Consider the following 10980-nt stretch of genomic DNA (forward strand, 5'->3'; position numbering starts at 1 on the left):
AACTAATTCAAAATTAATTTAAAAGCCATAACCACAATGCCATATTACTTAACAATTAGTTAATAGTCATGTGCCTCAACAAGTAAAGTCATAACATAATGATACCTTTGCAAATCGTTAGCTAAAGATTAATTAATATATGTTACTAGGGAATTAATACATGATGTCATATTTCATTAATAGCAATTCATATATTATTTGATCTATTAATCATATAGAATCTTCATTAGTTGCGGATGCAGTAATCATTAATAAATGGTTTAGTTCTTCATGAGTCATACATTAACTCATAATTATTTTTGCATTTGTTAAGCATGAATTAATGAATATTAGTGCACCCGTATTGTAAAGTGTTACCGAAATTGCTTTGGCATATATCGCTCAGCTGACTTATAATTTGCAGTTGTTTTATGGTGTGCTCACGTTCCTCTGGGTATTGTTGACTTGTGGAGCCATAGACAAAGCAGGAGAGGATTGATAAGAGAAACGCACTGTCATCAGTCATATCCCTTCCTTTAGTCACTCTCTTCCTCTTCTTTTGTGTTCTCAAGCGTCGTCTGTTTTCAGAGCTTTTTTAGCACAAAATACAATGGAAGTAAAAAGCATTTCTGTAATTCCCTTACCTTGGTCCAGGGTGTTTTAAAATAAATATTCTGTCATCATCTCACCCTCATTTCGCTCCAAACAAAGCTATCATATGGATTGAATATCACACATCATTGTTTTTTTGTTTTGTTTTTGACAGTTGGGATTGGAATTTTATTCCATTGTGTGGCAAAGAGTGTGGAGTGAATCTTTTGGTTGAGAGAGAATCATTTCTACTCTCGACTGACAGATGTTGAAACAGACCAGAGAATGAACGCAATGCTGCGAAGTAAAAAAAAAAAAACATGTTTTGTGCAAATTAAAGGTACACTATGTAACTTTTAGCTCTCTAGAAGTTGCTTTGGCTCTGTGTGGTGCGAATGAATATGGTTATATAGCTCATAAAACCTTACTAGGCTTAAGAGATATAACCCATTTAGATGAAAAGGATCTCAAGCTGACTAGCTGAAGATGTTAATGTAGCTTTTCCCATTAATAGACAAGGTGTTTCCTTGAAAATAAATTCCAGCACAGCGCTACAACAACCATAATGAAATGACCGTTCACAATAGATCCCTCAGTCCTCCCCAATCCTGAAAAGCCAAGCCAATGTTGATTCTTGTTTTATTACAAGCTCTGTCGCGTTCTCTTTTTGCCAGCAGACTCTCCTCTGTTCGGTGATTCCCCAGATGTTGGAGATTTAGCTGCTCCATGTCAACCTTTCTCGCTCATTGTGACAACTAACCTCTGTGTATGCAATATCCCATGAAAAGTATCCCGCATCTTAAATATAAACACTTATCATGGGCTTACCATAATGAATCAGGTTAAAGGAAGGTTTTGGAAGAAGGATTTATGGTGTATTGACTAATTTTGACCCAAAACAAAGTTGCATAGTAACATACATTAATTTGCATGTATATTTTTGTATTATTTACACTACCGTTCAAAAGTGTGAGTCAGATTTTTAAGAAATTAATATTTAGGATTATTAAAATGGTGCTGCCATGTTTGTTTAAAGTTTTGTTTATGTTCAAATTTTTTATTTTGTATATTGTTATAAGGTGTGTTCGACATCGGCTGCGGCTGGATGCAACCGTTCGGCAAGAGTTGCCGCGTACAGGCAGGGAGGAGCTGAAAACAGAGACGTGAAGTCAGACACTTTCTGCTTCCCATGGCGACGCTTGCGCTGTGTTTGCATGCTGTGAATCCAGCCAATTGTGGAACAGCTGTGTCGTCATCAGTGCTCGTGCAGCCGCTCTGGAGAAACTGCGCAAAATGAATTAGCCAGCTGCCCTCGAATCGCTCTCGTGGTACTTTGAGGGCATACGTCACAGACATGCCGCTGTCTCCAATTTGTCTAAAATTTCTAACAGCCATGCTCTGCTTCAAGTCAATTGCCGATCAGCTGCGCAGCGCTGCATGAAGTCAAACAAGCCTAGTCATGGTTCCTGTCTAGTTTTCATCTTGCCATCAATACTCCATCTTGCCCTCATGTGATCCAGTCATGTGACCGATGTTTCCCGCTTGTTTATGTGTCATGTTCTCATTGGTTCACTGTCTTGTCATGTAGTTATGAGTTCTGTTTGATGGCTGTAAAAATACATTTGCATGGCACCTCAGTGATAAAACTTGTGCATTCGTATGGTGAATTATTCACGGTGGAGGAGTGAGTTTTGTGATCCTACAAACCTGGAAACGCGCTGCTCATATGGTCAGTCGCATGATTGTCTGCTGTAAGTAAATTGTCATATGCTTGGAATAATACGAATAAATTTGTATTTAATTTAATAATAGGACATTAATGTTCCTTAAATCTCCTTAAAAATAGGAAGCTAGACACGATATATTTGAAATGGTTTTCTGTCTTGCATTTTATCTCAAAAGGATGGATGTAATTGTTTAAATATGGAAATTAGCGGAAATAAGTTAATGGAGCCTCTTATTATAAACTTAAAGCTGCTTGGTCTATATTTTTTCATGTATATAATTGTATATAGCTAATACATATTTTAAAATTGTGTTGCATATATTGGTGCCACAATAACGGCCCATTTCAATAGTTTACATGCTTTTTTTCTCTTTCTCCTTTTTGTTCGCTGAGGAGGAGTGGTGATGAAATATTGTTCTTTATATTTTCCAGCATTTCAGTAATAAAAAGTAATAAAATGCATGCAAATTACAGTGAAGCACAACCGTTATCTTACGTACGGTGCCTGGCAGTGGTCAAAAAGGTCACAAATTTTTAATTGATTCCTCTTGTAAACTACCACACGACCTTGGTGTTTGTCAAAAAACAGTAAGTAATTCGGCCGGGAATTTTTATGCAGGTGGTGGGATAAAAACGTTCTGGATTCGGATGGCAATGAAATAATACGCGTCCCAATTCGCATACTATCCATACTAAATAGTATTCGAAAAAATAATTAGTATGTCCCAAATCGTAAATTGAATGTGGAGGATTTGAAATATGATTTGCAGGGCAGTTTAAACGGTGACGGGATGCATGTAACTAAGCGGCAGAGTCCGTTATAGATGAAGAAGTAGTATGTCCCAAAGCTTGCATACTCTTCTGCTACACACTCAAAAGTGTGTACTTTTTCTTCACAAAAAGAGTACATACTTGTAGGTCGTAGTATAAGTAGGCGAAATGGGATGCAGCAATAGACTAGCCCCTGGAAATGTTGAAAATAGTTCCTTACAACCTAGGGCTGTACGATTAATCAAAAAATAATCGAAACTGAAATTCAGAACCTCTAACCAACGTATTTTTCCCATGTCGGTTATTTCGGTTTTAGTCACGTGACTCCGCCCCGCCAGTCACATCAAGTGCAGCAGGCACACAGAGAGATGCAGGAGCAGTTATCTGTGTTTATAGATGCTCAGAATTACTATAGTAACTGCATGTTTTATACAGGTCAGTTAATTGCCGTTCTTATAAACTACACGATACCACCCACCCACACACACACACACAGATGGCGCGCGCAAGCCCCGAAGCCAGCACTTTCGTCCTCATAAAGTTTGTCAAGTAAATGCGTTTAAAGGCTTGAACATTTAAAGCGATTGTGCACTATTCAAAAACAACAATACGGAAAACTTCTCCGTTCAGGGCACAGCTTTTTTCTGTGACACAGAGAGCCGAGCCTTGTCGCGTCTCTGACAACGCGTGCGCGCCCTGAAGGCAGACCTCTTTCACCTGCGTCCTCACAAAGCTTTGTCATTTGTATGTGTTTTAAGGCCTGCCCAGTTGAACATTGGAGCGATAGGCATATATATAGGCATAGTTATAGGCATAGTTATAGGCATATATTTTAATACCTTTGAAGTGAGTACAAACCACAGCTTCATAATGAATAGAGACGGTATGAGTAATTCACACACACAATCACTCTCTCATTAATGCATTCAAATAAATGTAATGTAGGCCTATTGTGTTAATTTATCTGTATCTGATGTAGGCTACAACAAACATAAATAGACAATAACTGCCCCATAGACAATAACTGCTGAAATTGAACCGTTCCCTTCAAGTATTTTAAAATCAAAGAAATTCACTTTTTCATTAGAAAAAAAAAATCCACCTTATCAGGAACTTACTCAAAAACCTTATGAGGGCAAAAAATGGAAAGAAAAAAAAAAAGATACAAAAATGTTCATTAATCGTAATCGAGGTAAAATGTTCAATTATTCAAGGTTTTTATTTTTGGTCAAATCGTTACAGCCCTATTACAAACCCATGTGAAACAAGTACCATCTGAATAGGGCTATAGTCATGTGTTCCCAATTCATGTATTTGAGGTTCTTTCACGCCATGTTATAATTACCCTAACTATGAGATTAAAGCTTGTAAAAAGCATTCAGATCCTCATAGAACTCGTAATAACAACTTGTAAACTGGGAATTTTCTGTGCGCTCCAACTTATACCACGTGACAAATTAATCGGAAAGGCAGATAATCTATTTCAGTCTCTTTGCCTAATTATTGTATGTATTCTCCCTCTCTTCACCTTTGACTTCTTTTTTCCTTGTTTACTAAATCGGGAAATCCATGTGAAATAACTCAGAGTATGTGGCGGCTTGTTTCCAAAGCACTTGAAAAGAGGTAACAAGCAAAAGCCAAAACATCTCCCAGGATGTATCTTTATATCCGCTCTTCCACTCTTGCATCCCAAGGCAGTGGAGCATGTCCCGCTGCAGACAGATAGCGCAGAGGAGCATGTGTGTGTATGTGGGGCTCTTGGGGGGTTACACCGCTTCCAGCCATTAGCTCCATTCTGCTCACAGAAGGTCAGATAAAGATCAGAACCTGGAAGGGGGTCAATGTGTTCTTTCCAGTGGACATGTCTCGGCTTGTTCATCAGCCCTGACCGTTCATCCCAGCTCCTTCAGGGCCCAGTTCACCCTTGTTGGCTTCTCCACACATAAACAATACACACAGTTTGATCAGCCTGTTTCAGTTTGTTGAAGCTGGGACCCCTGAAGCTTGGCCATGGGCGTTTGGACATCTGGAGCAATGTCATTTTCCATTTGAAGCAAATTGGCTTTTTGTCAAAGTGAATCTGTGAGCAGTTAACAGATAACACCCCATTCGTAATCCTAAACAGGCACATTATTCAGGTTTTATTGATGGCAGCATGTCAGAGGACACAGGAGAAACATAACCTCCTCAAACATGTATTACAGTTTTTCTCAGTCGCTTTGGTAAATTTCTCAGATCAGAATTGAAATTCTCAAAGCTACCTGTTCAATCTTCACATCATTGTGTCACTTGTGCACATCAAAAACGCAGTTTCTCATTTCTTTGAACAAGTTGCAAATGCTTGTGTACATCCATGCAAATGATTATGTACAATTCTCTGCTGTTTATCAGTTGCTTATGTCATGTTGATCAAAATGTATTATAATGGGTCTCTGTTGAATAGTCTTACCCCCCCCCCCCCCCCCAACATTTAGGCATTAGTTCATAGCATAAGTCTTTACATGCAAAATGGTTGAACAAGTTGTCATAAAATGACAAGCATATTTCTATACATTTCCGCTATACGTTCACATTTCTACTTTTTTTTTTCCTTTGTGCTATGCAGTGCTGTCTTTTCCTTTCTGTATCGCAATGACATGGTCTGTCAACAAATTACAGTACAAACAGTAAAAGCATAAATGTGAATCTTGTCCAGTCTCTTGCATTCAAACTCCCACATACACTAAGGTGTAACCTACAATTTACAATAACTGTCATCAAAATTTTAGCCATATTTACATCAGAACATCCCTCCAGAGTACAGTTATATTGACAATATGACTAAGCAATTTGACTGTCTTATTCATACACAATGACACAAGGACTTGTCATTCTGATGGCACTGACATGTTTATTGACACGGATATTTACTTTTGAGAGATGAACTAAGGATTTTGAGCAAGAGACTGGCTTTTGCAGGTAATCCATGGTGTTTTGCTATTTGTACGAATTGTTTTGAGAAATGCACTTGCTGTTTTGCAAATGTCGAGGATGATTCGAGAAATGTACCAAAGCGAAAGTACCAAAGAAAAACTGTAAAATGTAATAAACTCAAAAAATCAATAAAATCAAAATCTATACTTTTCTTTTCTAATTCACATTACTTTTGTTTATATTTATGTTCATGTTGATATTTATTTTCATATTTTTTATTTTCTTTCATGTGCAGTAGGCAAATTGACCATTTGCTAATTTTGCCAACAGCATTTACACACTTTTCTAACTCTCGAGATAGATAGATAGATAGATAGATAGATAGATAGATAGATAGATAGATAGATAGATAGATAGATAGATAGATAGATAGATAGATAGATAGATAGATAGATAGATAGATAGATAGATAGATAGATAGATAGATAGATAGATAGATAGATAGATAGATAGATAGATAGATAGATAGATAGATAGATAGATAGATAGATAGATAGATAGATAGATAGATAGATAGATAGATAGATAGATAGATAGATAGACCCTAACCCTAACCCTAACCCTAACCCTAAACCAATACCACTGAAAGAGCCACACATTCATTTCCATGCTGCTCCAGCTTTTAACTACCCAACCAACTATATTAAGAATGTTATATCATGTTTTTTTGTGTTTACTTAAGCCCTAAGGCCTGAAAGGCCTCGGTAAGATAAACGCTTTGAATAGATTTCTAAGTAAATACTGCATTATCTATGGCCTTGTCCTTGAAATACAATAGGTCAAAGGCATCTGTGCTATTTTTTGCAAGAGAAAACAATTGAATAAACTGCTTGCGTCAGTCTCCACTGTTGAAATCACCCTTTAAAAAGCATGCTTGTCTCTAAGGATTGTCCCACAGATGGGTTAAAAACACACACAAGACCCTGAGGTGAGGGTTTATATATGCTTCTCCACACCATGTCTATTTTAACCCTTCTCCTTTTTCTATATTGAAGAGTGGAAAAAAATAGGAAGAAAGTGGGGAGAAAATACATTCAAAGAATACTTTGCCTTTCAGGCCATTTCTCCCTCTCAAAACCTGATTATTTCAGTCTTAGTGAGTTGCTAGCCTGAAGATGACTTATCAATGCTAGTCCGACAATGCAGGGCCTTATAGAAGGAACTACTGTATAGCACTCAAGCACTCAAGAAAAAAGCAGTGACCACATGTTTCTCTATTATACTATAGCTTAACATGCAGACAACTATACATTAAATAAGGTAGTGTAGGCAATTTCAGAGAGAGGCTAGTGTATAAGAGAGTATAATAAGAGCTGTGCGTGTAAACCTCACTCCCCTGATGCGACTGACGCCTAGGCTGCGGTCTTTATCTTCCTTGTTAGCGTGCCTGTCTCCCACTCCGGAGACCCCGGTAGGATCAATTACATTTGGTTCTGTGACCCGGATTGGATGAAATTTTTTTGGTCCCGAGACTTCCACAGAAGATATATGTGCATGTTTTAATATTTAGACTACTTATATTATCGATTGCTATTGCTATTAGAATGTGAAACCAGTATAATAAAGTGTTTATAAAAAACTGCATCCCCTACCTGCCATTTGAGTTTGAGGTGGGGATATCTGTTGGCCAACCAAGTGTTCGCAGTTGAAATAGTAATGCAAGTCTTTTTGAGTATAGCACACTTCAGCTTTAAGAGAAACTTTAATATCTCCATCCAATTGTGCTCGTGTAGAGAGAATTTGCTAAACAAAGAATCAGTGTAACCTGACTCTAGAGGGTGACTCATTATCATGACTTGGAAAAAATTGGTGTTTTCACAGACTCTCAAATGTAGTGCATTGAAGCACTGAGTCATAGTTTATCATTGAAGAGTTTGCTAGAAGCACATTACTGTTTTTTATTCTGTATTAGATGAACTAAATACAAGGGGCTTTGCTTTTCTGAGAAGGGCATGCTAAGAGGTTAATTTTAAAAGGCCTGAACTCTTCCCTCCAATGGCCAATAGTGGACTAAACAGCAGATGAGGTTGCTTCAGATGATTTCTGAACTCTGATCTGGAGGGTCAAACCATAATGGGAAAAACATAGTCTTCAATGGAGTTTGGATTGATTTGGCCACACCCACAGAATGCTGAATGGAGTGCATTAGTGTCCGTCATGAATCAAACCAACCATCTAAATGGTGAATCCCAACATTCCAAACTTTAATTTGAAGCAAATGTGTATTTGAAAATCAGACAAAAACACTAAGGCTATGTGCGGCTTTAGTGAACGAAAGAACTACAATCCCATGAAGCATTGCGAATGACATATTCAAATTCAAAATAGTGAGAAATATAAAACTATTTACTTAAAGTAGTTTAGATTATAGTTTATATTAGATTATGTAGATTATATCTATAGAAACAATATATTTTAAGTTTATTGCAAAATATACATATGCTGCATATACTATATACAAATATTAGTTTGACAACATATTGCAACCTTCATGGTGGTAATGGATGTTTCCTGCAAGCTCTTTTGCTATGATTTGCTGACTGTGAGTCTCTCATTTCTGTACAGAATCATGGGTAATGTAGTTTTACACCACAAATTTAGCTGTTAAACAAGATTATTTAAAAAATGCAAACAGATTTTTTCAATTAAAGAATATACGTATTAACAACCTCTGAACTCACAATCTGTTTTTAAACATTTATAAGTTATTGTTAAAAATCAGTTTCCCTATGGAGAAAAGTTTTTACTTCTGGAACCCAACTGTTGCACTCTGTTGGAATTTGAATTGGACAGACAGAAAGAAGAATGTATTTAAGTGCAATTCAAACAAATGTAACACAGACACCAGTGGAATTTCATTTTAAAATAGTTGAAATACTTTTCCACATACTACAGTAAAAAAAGAAAAAGAAAAAAGAGAATTACATAACTAAGCTTTCCCAAGCGGTCACTGTAGTTTCTAGCTGAAATGAACACTAGTGTCAGTAAAAAACAGTAACTTTTATTATTTTTCACACAAATGGGCAGATTATCAATTAATAAAGACTTCTTTTTGTTGCTGTTCCTTGCACAAAACCATGTTAGCACTTCAAAAACACTTTTACCATGGTGCATGATTTGTAAACGAAAACATTTTCACATTTGCATCACATAACCAGCTCCATATGTGTGGCTTTTCTGATGTAGTAAACTTGCTCGGTAACTCACCCTGGTACAGCACTGCACTTGCAATGCAGAGCGCCTGCATACATCAATCTATCTATTGCTTCAGCCGATGTGTTTTTTTATCTGCCATTTGCTTTTGTTATCTCCATCGATTCGGTTTAGGTAGTGTTTAGTCTGGCTAGTGTTATTTTCGAATGCGATAAAGCATGGTGCCACTCACCAGACATTTAATTTCCAAACTGCAGTGATACATACAACAACCAGAGTAAACATTGTAAGTTTCACTTTCATTTTGAAAATGCCACGAAGCTTACAACACAATATCACAAGGAGCGCAATAAAGCGTTTATTATGTTCAGAGACAATCTTATATTATCGGAATGTCCTGTCCTATTATTCTACCAAATGGAATGTTTTTTAAAAAACATAATTAAAACTGAGAAAGCGATTTCATTAGGCTACTCTTATCTACCTGAGAAATACATTTGGGCTCTGCTTATTGCCACTTGCAGCTATAAGCCTAATTTAGGTCTGCAGGTTTCACCCTCGCACACATGTCCTGACATGTCTCTTTATTAACACACACAAACGCCAGAACAGGCTGACTGACCTGGTCCTAATCTTGTACTACTAACAGGTTTGTCCGTGGTCACAAACATGGAGAACTCATAGTCTAAACAATGAAAGTGTTATGGTGTTACAGCCTAGTACGAGTACGGCAGACCCTTCAGACCATGAAGCATTGGGGTCTGAAAAAGCACCCCCTCTTTCATTCAAAGTTTAGACAATATTAAGAAAACATCCGTGCTCCATACGGCAAGCTCTCCCTCCTCCCTTTAATCTCTGAGAGAAAAAGACCTTTCAGAAAACATGCTGGGGAATCTGTCATGGGAGAACAAAGGCAGGGAGGAAATCATAGATAGTGGCAGAGGGATCTGTAATTTATCACCTGTGGGCCCTCGGCGGTCCGGCATGACAAGGGCTTTGAAGACGTGTGCACCGGGCCCCTCAGAGTGTGCATGAAGGAATGTGTGGACAGAAGAGAACAGAAGATGACAGTAGCTTGCGCTTCAAAAAGAATGTAGGCTAATCAGTAAAGCCAAAGACTTGCACTTCTATTAAGTTTTCAGCAGAGGAAACGCTTAATACAAAAGGGACTCAAGCATAGCTTGCTTGATTTATGCAATCATATATGCATAAATTAAAGTATACTGCACGGACAGAAAAAAATCATTGTTTGGATTTAAATAGGCAAATGCTTGAGAGTTGGATCATTATTGCAGTGATTATTATGTTTCTAGCATGTTATAACATCACAACATTCATTTCCAACAAGAGAAGCATAACTTTTTGGTCAAGCATATTGACAATGCAAGAGTCTCTCTTAAAGTCTACTCCACATCCCAAAGACTTTCAATGAATTTAAGGTCTGGACATGCCAATTCATGTGTGAAAATAATTCTTCATGCTCCCTCCCAAGTAGTCTTTCACAATTTGAGCCTGATGCATTTTGACATTGTTATCCTGGAACATGGCCATGATGTGTCTTCCTACATTGTTGTTTAAGAAATGAAAAGCTACACACTCCATCAATTAGGGTTAGAAGAACTGTTGCCGGACAACATGATAGAAACGTGATAATCACTGCAATAATTAGGCTATCTAATCAATCATAGATTCTAATAGCATAGATTCTAATAGCATAGATTTTAATAGCAGTCTACTACTCTAATGAGAGTTAGGCTACTTAGTTAGTAGAATGTCTAAAGTGGACC

Source organism: Gobio gobio (genome assembly GCF_949357685.1).
Source record: "Gobio gobio genome assembly, chromosome: 8".
NCBI classification, from domain to species: Eukaryota; Metazoa; Chordata; class Actinopteri; order Cypriniformes; family Gobionidae; genus Gobio; species Gobio gobio.